The 24,083-nt window shown below is 52.6% G+C and overlaps 1 long non-coding RNA gene across 4 annotated transcripts; it reads right to left on the reverse strand.

Moving 5' to 3' along the window:
* Positions 1-244: 244 nt before the first annotated feature.
* On the reverse strand, positions 245-10,467 carry LOC308492111. Of its 4 annotated transcripts, none has more exons than XR_013992453.1 (4): positions 8,767-10,467; positions 7,078-8,673; positions 2,865-6,307; positions 245-2,611 (listed from the first exon to the last, which is right to left on the reverse strand). It is a non-coding gene; the product is annotated as an uncharacterized lncRNA (long non-coding RNA). The 4 variants fall into 4 exon arrangements; XR_013992454.1 differs by having other exon boundaries at positions 7,078-7,507; positions 8,467-10,467; XR_013992455.1 differs by having other exon boundaries at positions 2,865-3,980; positions 4,566-6,307; positions 7,078-10,467.
* Between the last annotated feature and the right edge of the window lie 13,616 nt (positions 10,468-24,083).

A 24,083-nucleotide genomic window follows, 5' to 3' on the forward strand; every position in this document is an offset into this window, starting at 1 on the left:
CCCATGACTGTCCCTGCCGCCTGCTGCTGCCCTACGGTGAGGACTCCTCACCACTGGTCACGTCCCCTGGGGAGAGGCCCCGCCAGCACGTCCTCAATTCTGTCCCCCGTGAGAAGCGGCCCCTGGCAACCGTGTTGGACCCAGAGGTTCCTCGTCCAGGGCCTGTCTCAGGGGCCTCCTGGCCCCAGGCGAACTGGGGACTCAGACAGCTGCTGGGAACAGGCTGCAGGTGGAGATGGCCGGGAGAAGGAGGAGCCCCCACACTGGTAAGAGCGTGTGTGAACTCCAGCCCCCAGAAGAGGCAGCACTCTGGGGTCACATCTGCAGTGCCTGAGTCGTCACTCATCACTTGTGGGGTTGCTCCGTACCCCTCTGTCGTGCAGGGTGTCCGGTGGGGCGGCCTGCGGGGTCTCTGCTCCCGCTCCCCACATAAAAACGCAGGACATGGTGAGGCCAAAAAGGAACACCCACGGAGCCATAGGTAGGGGAGTCAAACCAATATACTCTCGCTTCCTGGGCTGGAGACACAGGAAGCAGAATCTACGTAATTTGCCTAACAGCAGTCCGTGCTTGCCAGCCCCCATCTTCTTGCTGGCCCCCATTCTTTCTGCTAGTGTAGCCACAGCAGTTATATTAGTGGCCAATGGCTCACTAGTTACAGCTGACGGCCAACTAGCCACAGCTGCTGGCCATGCAATCACAGTTGATGGCCATTCACTACCCGAGCCAGCACCTTTCTATGTGAGGCCGAGAGCCTGGAAACTGTTTTTTGGGGCTTTGTCCCCATACTCCACCCCTACAGGGTCTCGCCTCACAATCTACGCGACAAGTGTCTTCCGCGAGGGTCCCTGTGCGAGGACCCTGGAGGTGAATGCAATATCCCGGACACAGCCAGGCTCTCTGGGCACAGCCAGGGTTTCTCAGGGCACCACCAGTACTTCTGGGCACAGCCAGACTTCCTGGGCTTCTTAGGGTACTGTTTCCCCGGGCACAGCCAGGGCTCTCAGGGCACTGCCACTCTCTCTGGGCACAGCCAGACTTCCTGGGCTCAGCCAGGGCCTCTCAGGGCACTGCCACTCTCTCTGGGCACAGCCAGACTTCCTGGGCTCAGCCAGGGCCTCTCAGGGCACTGCCACTCTCTCCGGACACAGCCAGACTTCCTGGGCTCAGCCAGGGCTCTCAGGGCACTGCCACTCTCTCTCCAGGCTTCTCAGGGTCCCGTGCTAGAACAACAGCGGCTCACATCAAGGTGCTTACATATTATCAATGGCGGCCAGTCAAGACACAAAAGAAACATCCGCCAGTCCCACTACATGCAAACAGTCAAGCGTCCATTAAATTAGGGATGGAAGACAATTCTCCATAGTCCATAGTCATTCGCCAGGGCTGTTTTGGGGTTGAGGGACGACCTTGACCTCACCCTCATCTCCCAAGGAAGACTCAGCAAGTGTTTCCTCCTGGGACTACAAGTCCTGCATCCGGGCTGCCTCAGCAAGCAGTTCCCAGCCCACAGGGCCGCAAGGACCTTCGCTTTCTCCGGCCTCTGCTGGTTGGGGAACCGTCCACATCTTTCCACCCCTCCACGGGGATCAAGCTCTCCGGCAGCTGCTCCTCCTGGTCTTCCTGAGACTGAGCTTTCATACGCACAAACTGCTCCACTGCCCTTCGGAAAGCTTTGGCCAGCACCGTATCCTGCTTACGAAACTGAGCTTTTATACGTGTAAACTGCTCCAGTACATTCCTTAGAGTTTCAGCCGACACCATATCCTGCCGACTACGCCATGTGTCATGCGGGGTGTCCGGCGGGGCGGCCTGCAGGGTCTCTGCTCCCGCTCCCCGCATAAGAACACAGGACATGGTGAGGCCAAACAGGAATACCCACGGAGCCATAGGTAGGCGAGTCAAACCAATATACTCTTGGTGGCGGCTGGGCTGGAGACACAGGAAGCAGGATCTACATAATCTGCCTAACAGCAGTCCGCGCTTGCCAGCCACCATCTTCTCGCTAGCCCCCATTCTTTTTTCTGCTAGCGTAGCCACAGCCGTTATATTAGTGGCCAATGGCTCACTGGTTACAGCTGACGGCCAACTAGCCACAGCTGCTGGCCATCTGATCACAGTTGATGGCCATTTACTCCCCGAGCCAGCACCTTTCCGCGTGAGGCCGAGAACCTGGAAACCGCTTTCTGGGGCTTTGTCCCCACACCCTCCTCCTGCCTGCCCACCAGCTTTGTGAGCACCAGTTCCCTGCATTGCCCCCTGCGGTTTGGGGGTGGCACAGCTGACGGCAGTGTTTTCAGTGGGCACCGGGACTGCCGCCTCCTGCATGTCAGCCCTGAGGTCCCCTGCGTGGCGCCTGGGGGTGGGGGGTACGCAGAGGCAGAGCTGGCTGACGGCCCTGGGGTGTCCACAGCACACAGCTTCCCCGCAGCACAGTTCAGCTTCTGAAGCCGCAGACGTCGGCGGCCTCTGAACGCTGAGTCCCGGCTCCCTTCTCCTTGTGGGCACTTAGAAGAGGCACCGGGTCTTCATTTTAAATCCGTACGGGGATGCAGACTTCAAGGCGAGTTTTCCCTGTACTTTCCCTTTCTGACCCGAGACCATGTGCTCCCTGGGAGGAGAAGGGGAATATTGTTGTTATTTCTGACCCTGCAGGGAAACTGGGTACCACATGGGGCTTGTCATGCCAGGTGGGGCCCAGGAAGGTGGGGGCCTTGGGTGAGGAGGAAGTGGGGGGCCCAGGATGGCTGTGGGGGGTCATTCTGCCCCAGTGTCCTCAGGGAGCCTCTTGGCGCTTCTGAGGCCTCAGACACACCCCCCTGGTAGCTGGGCCCCTGAGCCCCACCCACCCTGAGGTCTGTTACCTCTGCTCTTAGGAGGCACAGCTGCGGGCGGCAGGATGTGTCACGCTGTAAATAGCTCCGCTCAGAGCCCGGTGGCCATGGCTGTGGCTGTGGGGCCAGAGGCTGGGGCTAGAAATAGACCTGCAGTGACCCCACGCGGTGGGGCCGTCTGACCACAGGTCCCAGGGTCACCCTTCCTGCTCACGTGGGAGGCAACCCCCAGCGTGGGGAGGCTGTCCCCAGACAAGGCCGCCTTGTGTGGCTCTCTGAGGGCCTTTCATAATGGCCCCCCTCCCCCGGAGGCCGAGCTGTGCCCCGTCCTCACAAGGACCCCTGGTCCCTCCACCGAGGGCTGGGCCAGGACGGGGAGCAGACAGCGTGGGCCGAGGAGGGGCCTGTGAATGAACCAGAGCCCAGGGTCCCACAGCTGCGCCCAACCCCTCCCCCCAGATGCAGTGGTGGTGACTCAGTTAGGGTTCAGCATGGCAAAGCCCGGCCTTAGGGCAGGGAGGGAAGCAGATGGAGAGACAGAGAACAGACACTCAACATCGATGGGCGCACGTGGGGGACCAGCGTGTCCCAAGGGCATGTTGTGATACTTGGGGTTGGCGCCCTTGCCCCAGGAGCCGCACCTCTGGAGGTTTCCATTTCAGGCAGGTGGCCCACGCAGAGCTGAGGGGCCTCAGCCACCCGAAAGGGCTCCTGTTCTAGTCCTCACAGAGGAGCCCTGTGAGTCAGTGGGCTCGGGCCCCAGCACCTCCTACCGCATGCGGGCCCTGTGGACAGCGCCCTCCCCCCCTCGTGCTCGCCACACGCCCCTGGCTTCAGGCTGGCAGTCAGTACACTGACTCACTGGCTCCTTCCGCCATCGATCATGGGTGGGCACAGGCGGCCTCACTGCTGATTGCTCTGAGCATGGCCCCATTTTCAAGGACGAGCGAATTTGGGCACAACGTGTTAGACTGCCCACGTGTCCCAAAGCTTCTTCAGGTCATTACGATGTTCCTCTCACAGCCTGTCCAGGCTCTGGACCAGCATCAGCAGCTCCCATTTCCTCCTCGCAGAAAGTTCTGAAACATTCCAAGACCCCTCAGTCTTCTGAAGTGAATGGGGACGTGTCCTATGGCTGCAAATCTCCTGGTTTTGGGAAAAGCAGGCTCCTGAACGTCTTGAGGACGTGACTTAATGGCTGCAGGCGTCCTCAGGGAGCCCTCCCCCAGTGGCAGGACAGCCACACTCCAGGGCAGTGAGCTCCCCAGTGTGTCTAGCTGTCTGACGGCCACTTCCTACAAAAGAACCAGAAGCTGTGACCCCCCCGACTGGCTGCTCCCAGGTTTGCAGGATGTGACCAAAGTGGGACGAGTCGGGAAACGTGTTTTCAAATAGATGGACAGGTGGCCTGGTGGTCATGGTGTTTCCAGCAGAGTGTGCACGTGTGTGTACGTGCACGTGTGTGTCTCGGGTGCAGCATCAGCTCTGTGCACCCCCGAGGGTGGGAGGCAGCAGGCAGAGGGCTGGCTTCTGGCGAACCCTCTTCTCTTTTGCACCTGCTCCAGCCTCCCCAGCCCAGCTCACCCCCACTTAGTGTGGGGCTTTCCAACCAGCCCCTCCTGGTCCCCAGAACCCCACCATCTCCTCCCTCCCCCAGGGAGAGAGCACAGCTGGCCTGCTCCAAAATGAGCTGTGAGCAAAGGGGAGCCAAAGGGCCACCACCCCACGTACCTGTGTCCAGACCTGCAGTCTGACCCTCCTGACACAGGGCCCCACGTGGCGGAGAAATGGCCTCTGCCTGCAGGTCTGCTCCTGCTGACCATTGCCAGGCCCTCTTTCTGGTGGATGTTTACATTTTCTCACACGCTTTCCAAAGTTGTCGTTGTGGAGGCGAACCCACAGGGTCCCAGGGGAAGAGACTGGAGCCACGTCCTCATCTGGGTCCTCTAGGGATTGCGGGATGGCACAGACTGGGGAGAGCCGTGGGAACAGCTCGTGCATTCTGGAATCTACAGAGCAGTTTATCAGGAGGCAGACGGGAACATTGCTCCCCGCTTTGCACACTGTTCTCTTGGAAGAATGCTTTCCTACCCGAAGCTGACTTCATGCAGGCCTCGCCTGATATCAGACTAGAAGCCTCCAGAAGGCTTTCCTACATCGCAACCTCCTGGGCCCCAGCTCAGGCTCCTGGAATGCGGGTGTCCATTCACTGATTCATTCACTCACTCGTTAGTTCGCTCCTTCCTTTTGCGGGAAGGAAGGACTGGGGACACAGCAGTGAATCAGCCAGACCAGGGTCTTCTGTGCTCACAGCACTCACATTCCCTTGGGGCAGACACATGTGTCCATGTGGGGCCCACAGGAAGCAGGAGGGACACACAGGGGACCTGGAGAGGCCGGAATGAAGGCTGAGGGCAGGCCCTAGGTGGTCATGCCAGCACGGTCAAGCTCAGGCGGCCTGTGCATGGCCCCCACAGTTTCTGAAACCCCCCCTGAGAGCAGCACTGAATTGCTTTTCAGGCCACTGGCCATGGAGCGTGAACCCCAAAGGCCTTTCCACCCTTGAGGGGCGGCTGTTTGGGCAGGAGGCAGTTGCAAACACCTAGTGCTGCTGCATTGTGCACGCACATCAGCCCTTATTAATTATCGATGCTTCTTAGAATCTCTCCTGCGCCACCAGGACCATCAAATATTCATAGCAGCACGAACGGCTCAGCAAATCAGAGACAGTGTGTGGAGGGGACGCCCTTCCCACGAGGGGTGCAAAGGAACAAGGCAGGGGCTCGAAGCCCATCTTCGTCCCCGTGACTCCCTCAGAACTGAAGGCCAGGCCGTGCCTGTGGGGTCAAATCCCAGTGGGTCACGAATCTCCTGGAAATGCTCACTGAGCACGCGGTGTGCACGGGCCAGGCCACGCATGGAGGAGTGGCGTGAGCTAGCGGCCTGGCCCGTGTGTGCACACGCTAAGGACCCACGTCCCGCGTCTCACATCCAGTGCTGGGAGGACAGGCCACCTGCTGAGACCCCCAGGAGTTTGCCGGGAGCGGCCGAGGGGATGTGGAGGACGAGGACAGTGTTTGGGGGAATCTCACGTGGGTTTGGGTGGATTCTTTGATGGGAGCCGCAGTTATTGGTCCCGAGGCAGGTTTAGCCGACGCCAGGGCCCCAGTGGGGCTGTGTCCTCTGGAACGCAGCTGCTTACGATGCCATGTGCCCCCAGGACAGCTGTTGGGAAGCAGGTGGTTCAGGGGACAGAGCCCACAGGATGCAAGTTCGAACCATTCGTGTCACCTCCCGTCACAGCGTGTGTTACGGGGAGAGGCGTGTGCAGCTCGCGGTGCCATCATTACGATGCCGGTGACAAAGCGGCCAGACGCACAGCCTTCCTCCTGCAGCAGCTTTGGAGCCAGCGCTGGGCAGGCAGGGCGCCATTTGTCTCCTGGCTCTTGGGCGCAAGGAGTGGTCCTAGCTACCTGGGAAAGGACAAGTGTTGAGACCATTCTTCTGTCAGTGGCTTCACTCATTTTCCAGGAAGGTGTGGCTAAGAAACTCAGAAGTCACACCTCTGAGCAGGGCAGGGGACATAGGAGACTCATGGTCTCAGCTCTTGCAGCTGCTCAGGCACCACCCTGCACCTGGGTCTGATTTCCTCCCACGAACATGGCGGGCGCAGTGTCAGCTCCACACCTTTACTGGAACCCCGAGCCCTTCCCTGACCTCCAAGCTGGGGAACTTATTTATTTAGATTTTTAGTAATGGTTTCCTGAGACCAGGTGGCATCAGTCATTGAACTGATAGGTGCCTATTAATCACGCTGTAACATTGAAACTGCTTTTGTTAAGCAGATGGCACAGCGGCCAAATGTTTGTAAAATAGGATTGTAACTGTCAAATACATGTATACTGAAAAAAAATTACTGAGAGGCCATACACAGTATACACACTGCCTTGTGTCATGGTGTCGGTGTTTTGCACAGTTTCACCTCCCTTCCCCAGACTTCCTATATTGTAGCCGTCCACTTAAAGCAACGCAAGTGCGGTTCAGCATCAGGACAGCCCTCCATGTTCTGATGAAATCCGACACCCAGGAGGGGCTGGGGACTGCCTGCCACCAGGGGCCCTGGAGAGCCCAGCTTTGAGGGGCTCTGGCCCTTCTCCCCCCCACCCCTGCAGAGCCAAGCTGAGATATGCCTTGTGGGAGGCGGAAGCCCGGGCCACTGAAGGTACAGAGCCCAAGTACTTACGGTAGTGGGTTTCTTTGGTCTCGTTCCTCATCCCAGGGAGCTGAGAAAAGCAGCCTCCTGGTCTGGAGCCGGTTGTTGTGGACGCCCTCCCCAGGACAGGGTCATCGCTGGAATAAGGGACTGGGTCCTTTGCTGTCTTTCCTCCTCGCCCCCGCCCTTCACGGCAGGGGGAGCAGAGGGAGACGCTGTGCGAAGGGCAGCAGAGCAGACACGGGCCCTGAGGACACAGGCTTCCTGATCATCTGGACGCGGGTCATCCGCAGGTCATGGTCTCTGCCAGGGATGGATAGTTGTGGTCCCCTGGGCCCAAGCTGCAGACCTAGACTCTGGCCAGTGCTAGACATCAGGAGACTTGGATACACTTGGAAACAGCGGATTTTTACCCCGGGCTTGCGAGTTCGTCCCCCCTTTCTCATAGTCTGTGCACAGCCTGTGAAGGGAAGGGGTGGTAAGGAGGGGGGCAGGGTGGCCTCACAGACAAACTTCTGGGAGGTAGCACCCTGCCCCATCCTGGGTGACAGCTCCCCCAGGAACACCTGGCAGGTGCCACCACCTCTCAGGGACAGCTTCCTCCATCAGCCCCACCTGTCCAGTTACCCCCAATTTCAGGAGCACTAAGCACAGCAGGGACAGCATTCCCAGGTGGCTTTAAAGGCGCGGCAGGTCCGTGTCACTCTCCATGGTTTCAGTGACAACGTCCCCCTGAGGGTCCCTGGCCTGGTCTTTCCTCTGAGCTGTCAGGAGTGGATGCAGGGCGTTCCCTCATCCAACGCCAGCCTGTCTGGTTCCTGGACGTGCCCTGGGCCTCCTAGGACCGGGGCTTCTCCACATCACAGCTCAGCGGCTACAGCGCATCCAGTGAGCCCCACTTCCCATAACCGAAGGGCGCTTGTGTAGACCTTGGCAGCAGGATGGGACTTGGGAAGATTTACACAGCAAGTGAGGGAGGAATTCCGTGCAAGCTCCTTCTTTAAAATCTAAGAGGTAAAAGCTTTGCTGCAAAATATTTACTGCACCACAGAAGCTGAAACAGACTCGTGAGGCTATTTCATTTAAACATCTAGATGTTCTTCTCGGTGGAAGAGGGAGGGATAATGATCTAGGATTTTGAGACTCTGTGTAAAGGAGGGCTCAGACCAGCCTGATAACTGGACCCGAGCTGCCCGCCCTTCCCTACCGCCCAGCCTGGTCTCCAGGTGTGCTGTGTCTCTCAGAGCGCCTGTCTCTTGGCATAGAAGGACTGTGGGGCCCATCACAGGTCCTTCTCCAGTCCTATGCCTGAGTGGGGGGCTGGAGTCCATCTGTGTGCGTGGCACAGGTGTGCTGCCGTGGGTCACCTGTGAGAGTGTCTCCTGGGGGTGGTGTCTGTGTTACCTGCCTGAGCCTTACCTGCCCAGTTCCCGTGTGAATTTCCGTGGCCTGTGTATGCTCTGGGTGGTAAGTTTCACATGCTCCTGTGTGAGCTCGAGAGAGCTGTCTGCGGGTCATCCACAACCACCCCAGGACAGGTGGTACTGTCACAGACGAGGAAACTGAGGCCAGGGCTGCACCGCTGGGAAGAAGCATAATCCCGATTCCAGGCTGCGATCTGTCCGACTGTACAAATGAGGACCCCTCGTGTTGAAAACAACAGGAACCCACCCCAGATTTGCTCAAGAACAACTGGGGAGGGATTGATTGGCTCCAAACCTGAAAACTGCATCGTGCAGGCTCGGCTTCAGGCACGGTTGGGTCCAGGGCCTCAGGACCGGTCACTGCAGTCAGCGTACACCAGTGAAAGGTGAGAGCCTTTCCTGTTGGCCCTGGACAATCCCTATGCCCACTCTGATTGGGCATGTGGAAGTCACGTGACTGTCCCTTAGGCCTTCACTTGACCTGACCTGGGTCACAGTCCCGCATGGAGTGAACAGAGCCCCACCCAGATCGCAGGTGTCACTGAGGGGCAGATTCCCCAGAGAACTTGGGGTGCTCCTAGCATGAGAGGGGGATGCTGGGAGCCCACAGGTATCTTCCTCAGAATCTGGGTCAGTGCCCCTGAAGCCCCCAGCTGCCCCCAATGGGGACACTGACGGGAGGAGAGGAGAGAACGTGGCCTGGGGCCTTTCTTCCTTACTCTGGCCTTGGACACACGTCTTTGAGACCTGCTGACCTCCGCCAGACCTGGGACTCGCCAGGACTCAGGCCTCCTGGCCGGTGCTCAGCCATTGCAACCTTGTTCTGCCCCTTCTCTGGCGCGCCGATTCCCAGCCACCCTCCCCGGGTGCCGAGCCTCTGGACGCGCTCCTGACATGGTCCTGTGGTAGCTGCAAAGCTTAGTCCTGAGTGTGTCAGCATGAATTCTGGGCTGTGTGCACGACTGAATATGAGACATACTGAGCTCGGGAAGGCTGAGGCTCTAAAGGTATTTGCATTTATAACCTGATTCATGACCTCGGAAGCTGAGGAATCATCCAGACATTCCGTGGTATCAGAGAGCTGCAGACTGCCGATGTGTGCGTGCTGGAGCAGAACCCCGTCCTGGGATTTTCACTCCATTTGAAAACAAAAACGCTGCCTAATGAATGCAAAGCTCTGGTATCTCCCAGGGGACAAGGAGAGACACTGGGCCACCGTGCCCTCCAGTAAGGCCTGCGATGTCCCCGCAGCCCACAGTCCTGCGTCCCGATGAGGCGGCTCACTCCCGTGCTGACAGGTGTGTCCTGCGTGGAGAGAGCACCCAGAGCCCACGAACCGGGTCCGCCAGCCCTGGGGGCAGCTGGGGGAGACCCACCTGAGCCGTGAAGGCGCAGGAGCCCGACACCCGAGGGCTGGGCCCGCGGGCACTCGGACCTCCCGCCGGAAAGCTCCAGACCGGCCCAGGCGGCCTCCCCCGCGCCCCTCGCCCCGAGCCGCCCAGAGCCCCGCGTTGGGAACGGACTCCGGGCCCCTCTCGGCCGGTCCCTGCCTGGAATGATGGCGCTGACTGCGCGTCGGGCGTCCCCCGGGACCCGCAGGTGACGCCCTTGTCGCGCTGCCCCTCCCGGACACGGGACAGGCCCCCAGCCTGGGACCCGGCGCGGTCGCGGGCGCCCCGTGGCCGTGTCGTGTCGGGAGGAGGCCTCGCCTCCAGCGCCCCTTCTGCCGGGGGGGCCTCACCTGCTCCCGCCGGGCGTGTCCTTGGGGCCGTGTTCGCGCTCGGGCGTGCCCAGGCCGTCCTGACGTTTTGTGCGCGCGTGCACTTGTCTTCCGTGTCGGTCTCCGTGGGTTAGGTCGGGGCCAGCTTCGCTGCCCGTTCGTCTCTGCCTCATCCGGTCTCCTCTCGCTTTCGTCATCCGTGCTTCACAGCCTGACTTTGACGTTTTATGACATGAAACACCACCCATTGCAGCGTGGTCTCCAGAGTCCAGTAGGAGCGCCGTCCTCTCCGTGCTCCCTCTTGTTACTAGTGTTTCCCAATGTCTCCTTGGTGACAAAGCCAATGTACTAACAATATGATATTATGTAACACATAACACATAATAAAGGTTCTGGAGCTCACTTTGTAGAAACGTTTATTTCCTCTTTCTGGTTTACAGCTGTTAAGACACAGTGTGTGCTCAGTGACAGGTGGATGTCTCTTGTTTTCTATTGCTAATAGTGACAGTCCCTTGCCTATGGTTCCTTAGTTTCAGCCAGGAAAGCCACCCACAGCCTTCCCCAGGATGGCCTGTGGCATGGGGTGGGTCTCAGTCCCATCCAGAATCTTCTTTGAGACCCTCAGTGTAGCCCTGGGCAACCCGGGAAACAGGCTTTGCCGAGGCAACTGGGTGATGAGCCCGGAGCCCCCAGGGGAGGGTGAGTGGAGGGAGTGGTGTCTGGCTCTGGTGCCCGGCCAGGCTTTCTCCTGCTTGTGATGAGTCGCATCCGCTGGGGGAGCGTTCTGTGGAGGAGAGAACCCCGGAACACCCCCGGGGGCCCGAGGAGCCCCAGGCAGGTGCTGGGTGACCTGGAACCTTGAAGCGCCCTGAGCTGACGGCCCAGGACCTGACTCTCCCATGGGTGACCAGCCGTTTCCCACCTGCCCTGCCCAGTGCTGCCCGGGACGGCGGGCAGCATGTGTGCTTTAAACAAATTTTAAACAAGGAGAGGGGCCTGCATCAGAGCCTTTGGCTGGCTGCTGTATTTGGCTTTTAGTAACAGGGCCAGTTGCATTTGAGGGCATTTGCTTGTATTTAAGTAAAAAATGAGTCATTAGATTAAAACATTTTATTTTTAGAGCAGTTTTAGAGCAAAACTGAAGGGGTGGTAGAGATTTCCCATGCACCCCCTGCCGCTCCCCACAGCTTACCTCTCTGTCCCACCTTTGTCACAATTGAGGAACCTACTACACAGACACGTCATTATTACCTGAAGCTCACAGCTGACATCAGGGCTCACTCTTGGTGCTGCACATTCTGGGGGTTTGCACGAATGTGTCATGACGCGTATCTGTCATTATGTGTCACACAGGGTTGTTCCTCTGTCCTAAACGCCCTCTGTCCTCTGCCTGTTCACTCCTCACCCCAATCCCTGATCATGTCATTGTCCCCACAGTCCTGCCTTTCCCAGAATGTCACAGCGCTGGGATCACACAGTGTGCAGCCTTCTCCGACTGGCTCCTCTCACTCCGTCACATGTGTCTAAGTTTCCTTCATGTCTCGAGAGCTCATTTCTTTTCTCCCCCAGCTTTATGGAGATAAATTGCACAAATTTACCTGAGTTATAAGGTGTACAAGTGCTAATTTGAAACAATATGTTGCAAAAGCTGACACCTTCATCACATTACATAATTACCATTTCTTTTTTGTGGTGAGGACATTTAAGCTCTACTCTCTTGGTGACTCTTTCAAGTATATAACATTATTAACTCCAGTCACCACACTGTACATTCCATCCCCAGAACTTACTCATAACTCTGATCAGCGTCTCCCCATGGTCCCCTCCCCCAGCCCCTGGCACCCACCTTCTACTCTCTGTTTCTATGAGTCCCATTTGTTTTTCAGATTCCATGTATAAGTGAGATCATATTGTATTTCTGTTCCTCTGACTTATCCCACTTAGCATGACACCCTCCAGGTCCATCCATGTTGTCGCAAATGGAGAATTTCCTCCTTTCTCGTGCCTGAATAATAATCCAGTCTGTTGCCCCAGCTTCTTTATCTATCTGTCCATCGACTCACACTAAGGCTTCGTCCACATCTTGGCTACTATGAGCAATGCTGCAAAGAACATGGGCGAGCAGATGTCTCTTTGAGACCCTGTTTTCATTTCCTTTGGATAAATACCCAGAAGTGGGATTGCTGGGTCATATATTTGCTCTATTTTTAATTTTTTGAGGAACCTCCATACTGTTTTCCATCGTGGCTGCACCAATCCGCAATCCCACCAACAGGGCATGATGGTTCCCTTTTCTCCACAGCCTCGCCAGCACTTGTTGTTTGTTGATTTATTGATGATAGCCATTCTGACAGGAGTGAGGTGGTATCTCATTGTGGTTTTAATTTGCATTTCCTTGAGGAGTAGTGACATTGAACATTTTTTTCTCATGTCTATTGGCCATCTGTATGTCTTCTTTGGAGAAATGTCTGTTTAGGTCCTCTGCCCATTTTTAAATTGGATTGTTTTTGCTTTGCTTTGTTATTTTGCTATTGAATTGTGTGCGTTCTTTATGTATTTTGTGTATTAGCCTGTTACCAAATGTATGGTTTGTAAGGATTTTCTCCCATTCTGTAGGTTGCCTTTTCATTTCATTATTTTTTTCCTGTTGCTGTGCAGAAGCTTCTTTGTTTGATGTGTCCCCGCTTCTTAATTTTTGCTTTTGTTGCTTGTGATGATATCCAAACCATCGTTGCCAAGACCAGTGAAAGAGCTTGTTCTCTGTTTTCTTCCAGGAGTCTTATGGCTTCTGATAGTATGTTTAAGTCTATAATTGATTTCAAGTTGATTTTTTTGAGTGGTGTAAGACAGGGGTCTGATTTCATTCCTCTGTATGAGGTTATCCAGCTTTCCCAACACATTTACTGAGGAGACTTCTTTCCTTACTGAGTATTCTTGGCTCCCTTGTTGAATATTGGTTGGCTGTATATGCAAAGGTTTATTATCAGGCTCCTGATTCTGTTTCATTGGTTAGGGTATTTAATTTTACGACAGTACCAATCTATTTTGATTACTATAGCTTTGTATTATATTTTGAAATCAGGAAGTGTGATGCCTCCACCTTTGCTCTTTTCTCAGGAGTGCTTTGGCTATTTGGGATCTTTTGTGGTTCCATATAAATTTTAAGATTGTTTCTATTTTTGTGAAAAGTATCATTGGTATTTTGATAGGGATTGCATCGTACCTATAGATTACTTTTGGTAGTAGTGACATTTTAACAGTGTTAATTCTTCTTATCTATGAGCAGGGTATATGCTTCCATTTGTTTGCTTCTGTTTTCAATGTCTTGTAATTTCCCAAGTCCAGGTCTTTTACCTCCTTGATTAACTTTATTCCTAGGTATTTTATTTTTTGATGTAATTGTAAATGGGATTGTTTTCTTAATTTCTCTTTCTGCGAGTTTGTTATTGGTGTATAAAAATGCAAATGATTTCTGAATATTAATTTTGTATCCTACTACTTTACTGAATTCATTTGTCAGTTCTAATAGTTTTTGGTGGGTACTTTGGGGTTCTCTATATACAGTATCACGTCATCTGCAAATAAAGACAGTTTTGCTTCTTTTCCAATTTGGGTGCTTATTATTTCTTGTCTGATTGCATTCAGCTAGTAATCTTGTCTGATTACTCCAATGCTATGTTGAATAAAAGAGGTGAAAATAGGCCTCTTTGTCTTGTTTCTGATCTTAAGGGGGATGCTTTTAGCTTTTCCCCACTGAGTATAATATTAGCTGTGGGTTTGTCATATTTGGCCTTTATTCTGTTGAGATATGTTCCAGCTATTTCCACTTCACTGAGTGTTTTTTTTTTAAATCATAAACGGATGCTGGATTTTGTCAAATGCTTTTTCTACATCTATTAATATGACCATATGATTTTTATTTTTCATTTTGTTTATGTGGTGTATCATGTTAATCGATTTGCACATATTGAACCAACCTTGCATATAGGAATGAATCCCACTTGATAATGATGTAAAAAGTCATCACATATCCAAGGTCACCTAGGTTTTTTCCTAACTTATCTTCTAGCAGTTTTAGAATTTTGCATTTTATATTTAGGCTTATGATCTATTTTGAGTTAATTGTTGTGAAATGTGTAAGGTTTGTGTCTAGATTCAGGGTTTTTCTCTCATGTGGCTGTGCAGTTCCAGCACTTGTTGAAAAGACGACCTCTGTTCCGAGGTACTGCCTCCGCTTCTGTGTCATGACCAGTTGACTGTGTTTATGTGGGCCTATTGCTGGGCTCTCTACTCTTCCATTGATCCATTTGTCTGTCCTTTCACCAATATCACACTGTCTTGATACTTCACAGTAAGTCTTGATGTTGTTTCATATCCGTCCTCCGGCTCTGTTCTCTTCAGTCCTGGCTAATTTGGGTCTTTTGCCTCCATATAAACTTTAGAATCTGTTTGTCAGTAGTCACAGAACAACTTGCTGGGATTTTGGCTGGGATAACATTGAATCTGTACATCAATTAGGGAAGAACATCTTGACCCTATTGAGTCGTGAATAAGGATTCACGACCACGGAATGTCTCTCCATTTCTTTAGTTCCGCTTTGATTTCGTTCATCGGAGTTTTGTCGTTTTCCTCCTACAGATCTTGTCCCTATTTTGTTAGATTTACACCAAGTACTTAATTTTTCGGGTGCTAATATAAATGTTATTGTGTTTCAAATGCCACTTGTTAAAAGTGAGTCATTTTTATGAAAAGTGAAAAAAGAAATATTAGCGAGGGCAGTCACGGAGGCACAGAGGGAGGGTTGGCCTGATTTTGAGGGTGAAGGTGATCCGTGATCTTCTCCCTGTGACCCCAGCCCTTGTCAAGGGTGCTGGGTGCACCCACGGGCCCACACCTCCACGACTGGCTCATCACCTCACTGCCCCCCTCCACCACCTCTGGCCCCGCCAGTCCAGGACCACCTGAACTCACCCCCTGTTGCTGTCGTCTGTCCCCCTGGAGGCTTTTCCCTTTGCCCCTTCTCCACAGATGCCATCCAGTGGCACAGATAAGAGGCACCACCAACCAAAGGCCTGGCAGGGGGGAGGGAGAGAGAGAGAAGGAGGGAGGTGAGGAGAGGGAGAGAAATGGAGGGGAGAGTGGGACTCTGACACCTTCTGGCCAGAAGAGGTACCTGTAAGTCCCGCCCACGTTTATCTGGCCAGAGCCAGTCGGCCGTGAGCACTGGGCAGGTGGGCGCGGTGGCAATGCCCAATCCTGCCACAGGGCCCCCCACAGTCTCCTTCCTAAAGGAGAGTGTCCTTGATGAGCTCAGGGAGGACCTACTTTTTCCCTTTGTTTGAAGTTGACTTTACATCCTGAGTGCAAGCCCAGTAGATTTTCACAAGATGACCACACCGGACCCACCTGCCCTCAGCCTTGTCAGCAGACCAGGAGACCCTGCTGGCCCTGCCACCTGAGACTGGCTTGTCCCTGAAATCCAGTAGATGGCAAGTGTGCACAGAGAAAGTACTGTTAAACGGTCTGAGGTAGGATGAAAAGCGAGGGGTTAGATGCTGCAGGGCCTTCGTCAGTACGGCTCTGTTTCTGGAGCAGGAGGACCGCCTGGCCTGGGCCTGAGATGGGTCGGCTCTCATTCCCAAGCCCACTGATCGGTTTCCAGGTGCCCTTTCGTTGTTTATGAGTCTGGCTTTGTTTATGGCGCTTTGTGCCCTCCCTGTACTCACAGAGAATCAGTCTACCAGAAAGAAACAATTAAAAACCAAAAAAGATGAAAGGCACTTACTGTTACCATGAGAACACTTAAATAGCATTGGGACTAAACAGCTTAAATCTACTCACGTTAAAATTGAACAAATACTTTACATTCAGCATTCAGTTCCTCAGTCAGATTTGGTTGTTTCTATGGAAACCTGCAGTTTTTATGGTTGCTGCAGCCCACTCTGGGGTTTATGTCCTTTTATTCCCAGCCCTGGCACTTCCACTTCTATCCAAATACTCCTTCAGAAAGGTTCGTCTCAGGTGTGTGGCGTGCGTGGTCGCATGCAGCAGCATTTTAAGGCGGGCTGCATGGTGGGTAAACACAAGTGTGGCCTTGGGGATGGCTGCTGTAAATCTTTGCGGGGGACAAAACAGTGTGTCTCAGAATTCCTCTCGTGCTTGGTTTTGTATCTTTGCGGTGAACAGGAACAGACTTGTTTCAATGGCTTGTCTCTAGGGGAGTTCAGGGTCTGAACAAATTCTCGTCCAACCAGCAGGAAAAGCCGTGCTCCAGTGGGCAGAGGTGAGCTCAGACAGCTCGTGACCAGAGAGACTGGGCAGTGAAATGCAAACCGTGAGCTCTGCCCTGAGCAGGGTGACTGTGCTAATCCAGGCCTTTGGCATGCAGCTCACACTCTGATGACTCCGAAAGCGGGAGCTGGCGTCAGGACAGGTACCTGTGAGCATAGGGGCGCCAACTGTGGGGTCCTGGGGACGGCCGTCTGGGGCCTCCCGGCTCAGTATGGGCAGCGCAAGTGGCCAGGGAAGGAGCAGTTATGCTGGTTTCTTGTGACTGCAGAAGATCAGACGGCGTGGCCATCATAGGGTGCATTGGTAACTTGGCATCATGTGAGTGAGATGCAGAAACAAACCTGCGTGTCCTTGGTCGTTCTCAGGTTCCACACGTCACTCATGCAGTGTGGGCGCTGCACTTGGCTGAGTGTTTGGAGCACGCAGAGGCCACATCTCTCGTATGACGTGGTCCACAGATGCAAGCTCTCTCGCTCCTCGGGGCTCAGCTGGAGCGACGGGTCTGCCTGCCCATGGCTGCAGGAAGCACTGGCCAGCGTGGGTGCACTGACAGCTGCCACGTCGTGACCTCACACTGAAATCCAGCAGCCGCGTGGGGTGCTGTCAGGTCATTTTGACTATTCATGATTTCACCCCAAGCACTGACTTTAGAATTTTACTTCTGAAAAACATGTGACTCACCATTCCATTAAAAACTGTAAAGCATTTTTAAAGGGACCAACTGCCAGAGGGAACCCTTTAGAGTTGTGGGTTCAGGACAGGAAATTCAGGCCAAGGGATTAGGAATGGGGGGACTTCTTAGTGGAAATGATTGACACATCTATAAACGAGACTTCTGTTAACTCCGTGGTGAAGGACGAAAATGCATAATAACTCTCCCAGACCACGCAATGTGGGCCAGCGTGTTCAGATTAATTTCACCCCGAAGCCCGTCCTGCAGACAAGGCAATGGAGACACGGAGAGCTGCAGCAATGTCCCCCACACCCCACAGCAGACACAGAGCGCCGGTAGGACCAGGCGCTGGCTCCGGGACCCGTGGCCATGAGCACTGCGCACCCTGCCTGTAGGAGCAGAACTCCAGGTGGTAACTCACAGAGTGAAACACAGCTGCTAAACCAGATGGCGAGAGAACGGGCCATGCAGGTGCCGCCATGCTCGCCCCGTCTGTGGGGGCCCTTTATTGTTTTCAGTGTATCCGACTTTTATGTTAGCGGCGATTGGAAACCACCGGACCCGGGGCCTGGATTCTGAGAGGCTCAGGTAAGGAAAAGCAGACCTGGAGACATAGCTTCCCATGAGTGGTCACGCCTGTAATGGGACTGGCACGGGAGACTCGAGGTCACATGGTGTGGATTCTGCATTAAAAGTGACCGTCATTTCTTTGGAAATTACAAAACTGGACCATGCTGTTTGAAGTTTTATACTAGAGCGGCATGCAACAGGACAATCACCAGGGCCCTCCCTCCTTCCAGAGGGAGCTGATGGCATATCCGAGGGGGTTAGCTAAGAGGTGTCAGTGGGTTCTGGGGACAGGAACCTCCTGTAACCTTTATCAGAGGCCACTGGGGGTCCCCGAAGGGGAGGACTCAGTAAAGGGCATGCAAAAGTGGTTCTATATACAAAAATCAGTGTAATTTATCACATTAGCAGAATGACGGGACAAAAAAAAAAAAAAAACCCAACCCAATGATCATCCCGATTGCTGCAGAAAATACTTTTGACAAAGTGCAACACCTTTTCATGATAAAGCACTTGAGAAACTTGGAGTGGAAGGAAACCCTTAAGGTAACAAAGACCATGTATGGGAAACCCACAATTAACATCGTGCTCACTGGTAAAGGAGTGACTGCCGTCTTCTGAGACCGGGAACAAGACCAGCTGCCTGCTTTACCTACTTCTATTCAATATATTATTCCAGTTTCTTGCCATAGCAATTAGAGAAAAAAAGGAAATAATAGGCTTGGAAATTGGAAAAAAAAAAAGAAAAAAGAAGTAGGGTTACCTCTGTGCACAGACAACCTGATCTCATATGTAGAAAATTCTAAAGTCTCCCAAACCAAAATCAACTGCCAGAGCTGCTAAACAGACTCAGGAAAATGTCAGGACACAAAACCAACATGCAGAAATGACTTGTGTTTCAACACCCTAACGATAAGCAATCAAACAAGGAAATTAAGAAAACAATTCCATCTAAGATGCATCTAAAAGAATAAAATATTTAGGAATAAACTTAACCCAGCAGGGAAAAGACTTGAATCCTGAAAACTACAGCATGTCGCTGAACGAAAATGAGGGCGGCGAATGGGAGACACCTCGTGTGCATGGATTGGATGGCTCAGTATTGCTAAGATGTCAATCCGACCAAAGTGACCTATAGATTCAGTGCAACCAGCTGTCAAAATCCAAAAAACGCTTTTTTTTTTTTTTTTTGCAGAAATAGAAAAAACCATCTAAATGTCATATGGAATTGCAAGAGATCCAGAAGAGCCAAAACAACCTTGAAAAAGCACAAACTGGAGGACTCACGCTTTGTGATTTCCAGGTTTATTGCAAAGATACAGTGATCAAAGAGGGTGGTCCTGGCCTGAAGGTAGACACGTACCCCAACGGATTGGAAGGAGTGTCGCCCTATTGTGCACCCGGTGTGGGCTGAGAAACCAGCAGAAGCCAGCGAACCTGTCCAGCCCCTCTAGCTGTGGCCAGTGAACACCTGGCGAGGGCCAGCTTGGGTGGAAACCCACGGACCAGGGAGACTTTGTAGGTGTCTTTGTAGGTGACTCTCCCTTCCTGAGGGAGAGTCCAGCATGTCCTTGGAGGAAATAAAACCAAAAACGAGTGGACGCACTGCAAATGGTAAGATGAACTGCTAGCACTGCCCCTCCCCAGGTGACGTTGCGTGGGGCTCAGCTGGCCAGCGGTGCCCTGCGTGCTGGTTCCCCCAGCAGTGTGGGTGCTGCTGGAGAAACTGGTCTCTCTCCGGCAGCACCCAAAGTGCTGAGGCAGGCCCTCCATGGCTGGGGGAGGAAGGAGATCAGAAGAGAGGCAAGTTAGAATATCCAAGGACATGAAAGGGATGTGGTTCCTGCTAGCTGCTCAGGACCTCAGCAGGATGTCCACCCAGAACCTCTGGAGGAGCCTAATGGGAGGGGCCCCCCAACACCCTGAGTATCCCCCTCTCCCACCGTGCGCTGGCTCCTGGCGCACTCCTGCGTGAGGTGGCAAGAGTGAGCTCCAGGAAACGGAGACCAGTTAGGGAGGGACCACATATGTGAGCCGCAGCCCCACCTTCCAGAAAACAGAGATTCCAGCAGCCAGCCTGCTGCGTTGTGTGTACCCGAGAAGACATTAAAAGCTTAAGAATTCTCCCACAAGTGCGAGCAGGACGTGTGGAACAGGTGTATCCACACAAGGTCAGAGAAAACCCAGATACAGCAGGACCGAGGGGCAGTGTCTCCCACCTGAGGAGGTGTCCGCTACCCCAGTTGAGAGCAGCAAGACAAAGCCACAAGGAAAATGCAGAATCAGGGAAACATGTCATCACCAAAAGATAATGATCCTCCAATAACTGAACACAAAGGCATGGAATTTTGTGAGCTAGCGAATAAAAAAATCAAAAATGGCTGTCTTGAAAATCTCAATGAGCTACAAGAAAGGACAGGAAGACAATTCAAAAAAAGCAGGAAAACAGTACATGAGGAAAATTAGAAATTTAAGGAAGAGATAGACATCATAAAAAAGAACTAGGGCCGGCCTGGTGGCTCAGGGGGTTGGAGCGCCATGCTCCTAACGCTGGGGTCACCAGTTCAATTCCCACATGGGCCAGTGAGCTGCGCCCTCTACAGCTAAAATTGTGAACAACGGCTCTCCCTGGTGCTGGGCTGCCCTGAGCAGCTGGAGGTTGGCGTGAGCTGCTGTGTGCTTCCGTGGGCTGCCATGTGCTGCCATGAGTGGCTGGTGGCCAGCATGAGTGGCCGGCAGCCAGTGAGAGCAGCCGTGAGCTTCTGTGAGCAGCTGACCGATGACCAGCAACTGACTGCCTCAGCCGGGGGGAGCACAAGGCTCATCACACCAGCAAGGGCCAGGGAGCTGTGTCCTACACAACTAGACTGAGAAACAACGGCTTGAACCATGGGGGAGGAAGGGGAAGGTGGACGGAAAGGGGGGGAAAAACAAACAAATTCTGGAACTGAAGAATTCAATGAATAAAATGAAAAATTCAATACAGGGCACCTACAACAAAATAGATAAAATGGAAGATAGAATCAGTGAGCTGGAGAACAGGCACTAAAAACAACCCTAAAATTTGTTTGGAATCCCGAAACACCAGAGCAATTGTGATAAAGAAGAACAAAGTAGGAGATGTCACACTCCCTGATTTCAAAGTACATTGAAAAGCTATAATAATTAAAACACCATGATACTGGCATAAAATACGCATAGGTCACTGGACAAAAATAGAGATCCGAGAAATAAACCCCACATATAGGGACAACTAATATTTGACAAGGGGGCCAAGAAAACTCAATGCAGAAAGGACAGTCTCTTCAACAAGTGGTGTTGAGAAAACTGGATAACTGCATGCAGAGAAATGAAACTGGACATGTCCTACACCACTCAGAAAAATTAACTCAAAATGGATTAATGACTTAAGCATAAGACCTTAAGCACAACTCCTAGAAGAAAACATAGGGACTGGTCTTGGCAATGATTTCTGGATATGACGGCAAAAGCATAAGAAACAAAAGGAAAAATCAACAAGTGGGACTACATCAAACTAAGAAGCTTCTGCACAGCAAAAGAAACAGTGAAGAAATGAAAAGGCAACCTGTGGAATGGGAGAAAATATTTGCAAGCCGTATATTAGGTAAGAGATTAATATCCAAAATACATAAAGAACATACAACTCAATAACCTCCCTTTCCCCCATATAATCCAACTTAAAAAAGGGTAGAGGAACTAATAGACATTTTTCCAAAAAAGACAGACCAGGCAGCCAACAGGTACATGAAAAAATGCTCAAATCAGGGAATGCCAGGGAAATGCAAATCAAAACCACAATGAGATGTCACCTCACACCAGCTAGAACAGCTGCCATCAAGAAGACGTGATAACAAGTACTGGTGAGGATGTGGAGAAAAGGGAACCCTGGCGCACTGTTGGTGGGATATTCCGCCTCTATGGAAAACAGTGTGGCAGTTCCTTTAAAAATTAAAAATAGAATTACTTTATGATGCAGAAACCCCATTTCTGGGTATTTATGTGAAGGAGATGAAACAGGATGTCGAAAAGACATCTCTCCTCCCATGCGTGTCGCAGCAACATTCACAAAGGCAAGGTATAGAAGCAACCTCGGTGTCCATCACGGGATGGATGGATGGATAAAGAAGTGTGGTGTGTATATTTGGGATGGAATACGACTCTGCCGTGAAAAGAAGGAAATGCTGCTATTGTGACAACATGGATGGGCCTGGATGGCATTATGCTAAGTGGGATAAGTCAGAGAAAGACAAATACTGGATGATCTCACTTATATGTGGAATCTGGGGAAAAACCCTCACAGAAACAGAGAGTAGCTTGGTGGTTCCAGGGGCTGAGGGAAATTGGATTGGAGAGATGGTTAGGCGTACAAAGTTGCAACTAGCAGGTAACTAAGTTCTGAAGACCTAAAGCACACATAGTGATTATAGAAGACACAACAGTATTATACCACAAACTTCACAGCTGGTAAGAGACTAGATCTTACTTGTTCTCAGGACAGAAAGACATAATTACGTGAGGTGGCAGACGTGTTCTCTAACGCCGTGGTGGTGACCGTATTACAATCTATCACATCAACGTATTATATACCTTCACATAAAAATCTCAATTAAAAATGGAAAAAACACATGCAGTGTTGGGGTAGGCACACCTCGAAGTCATACTAGGTCAACACTGACATACCTGGGGACCCAGGGAGCCATCCTGGGCAGTGTGAACACACCTGGTAGATGAGGAGAACGCCACTTTCGGTAGACACGTCAGGGGACTTAGTGAAACAATCCCAGTCGGTGTAGATGACATCTCGGGACTTAGGAAGACACTGACGATCAGGTAGTGCCACCTGTGGAATGAAGGCGACATTTCAAGTCCATGTAGGGACCACAGAGCAATGAGGAGACTCCCAGGGCAGCACAGGTAAACCCGGGCTTTAACGAGACACCCCACCCCAGGAAGGAGGAGACAAACGGGGCCTAATAGCTAGCAATCTCTGGGGAGTTAGGGACCCACTCATGTCAGTGTGGACTCGCCTGGGCATTAAGGGCTAGATGAGGGTCAAAGACGACACACTGGGAATGTTCAGACGGGTACAAGTTTAGGGGAGACGCTTTGGGGAAGGAAGAAACATTCCAGCTCAGGGCAGAAATACCTGGGGAGGTAGAGATATCCCAGGTCAGTGTAGGCACACTTGGGGAATTAGTGACATCCTAGGTCAGAGCAGGCACAGCTGATGATAAGGCAGACATCCAGGTCAGAGAAGACACCCCTGGTTATTAGGGAGACATCTATCGGGGTATAAATAGCTGGGGAATTAGAATTTCCAGGTACCCCTAAGGCCTCAGACCTGAGCTCTCTGCCTAAGCAAATGGCTCCCGGGAACCACACCTGATAGGTACACACCTCTGCCTCCCGGGGGTGGGGGGTGGGGGGGTTGCTCCTGTCTCTAACGATCCCCAGACGCAGCCTCCGCAGGTTCTTGGCCCCACGGACTCTGAATGTCTGGGACCCGCTACCTCCGGTCAAGCCTTTGGAGCCTGAGAGATGCCGTCTCAGCTTTTCATTAGGAAGTCAGAACCACGTATTTCCTCTTAAAAATTAACCTTCATTTTAAATCTAATAATATGGATTTATGATTGCATTTGAGGGGAAATTAAAAGAATAAATAAACTGTAACTCTTTAATGTGTTGCCCTTACAGCAGGAATTCCTAACATCCTTGTTTATTAATTTTAAAATTTATACAAAACACATAAATTGAGCACCCTGCAGAAAGTTCACTAAACTTTGGGAAAACCAAACCTATAAGTAAGTCTGATGATTCAGCAAAGTTCTGACAGAGGCAGAATCAGGACGGAAGGGCCCAGGGTTGGGGGTCTCCGTGGGTCTCTGCCCTGGGAGTTTGGCGACATACCACAGGGGTCTTTGGGGCTGAACCCTGGGTTCCTAGTAGTGCTGGAGCAGCCACCCTGGGGTCCCCTCTGCAGATGGCACATGCAGTGCCTCCCCCTCCCCAGGTAGAGGCCCTCCTGGGCGGCACTGGGCAGGGCAGGTGGCAAACGGCTGGTCACCCCCGGGAGAGTCAGGTCCTGGGCCATCAGCTCAGGGCGCTTCGAGGTTCCAGGTCACCCATTGCCCCCTGGGGGCTCCTCGGGCACTCAAGGGTGTTCTGGGGTTCTCTCCTCCACAGAATGCTCCCCCAGGCTCCTGCTGCCCAGCCCGTGTGACTCATCACAAGCAGGAGAAAGCCTGGCCTGGGCAACAGAGCCACATTCATCCCAACTCTGTGTCTGTGCTGAGGTCAGCATGACCCATGGCAGTGGCTCCAGGGTCACTTCCTGTGGGGA

This window comes from Rhinolophus hipposideros (genome assembly GCF_964194185.1).
Source record: "Rhinolophus hipposideros genome assembly, chromosome: 24".
Classification (NCBI taxonomy): Eukaryota; Metazoa; Chordata; class Mammalia; order Chiroptera; family Rhinolophidae; genus Rhinolophus; species Rhinolophus hipposideros.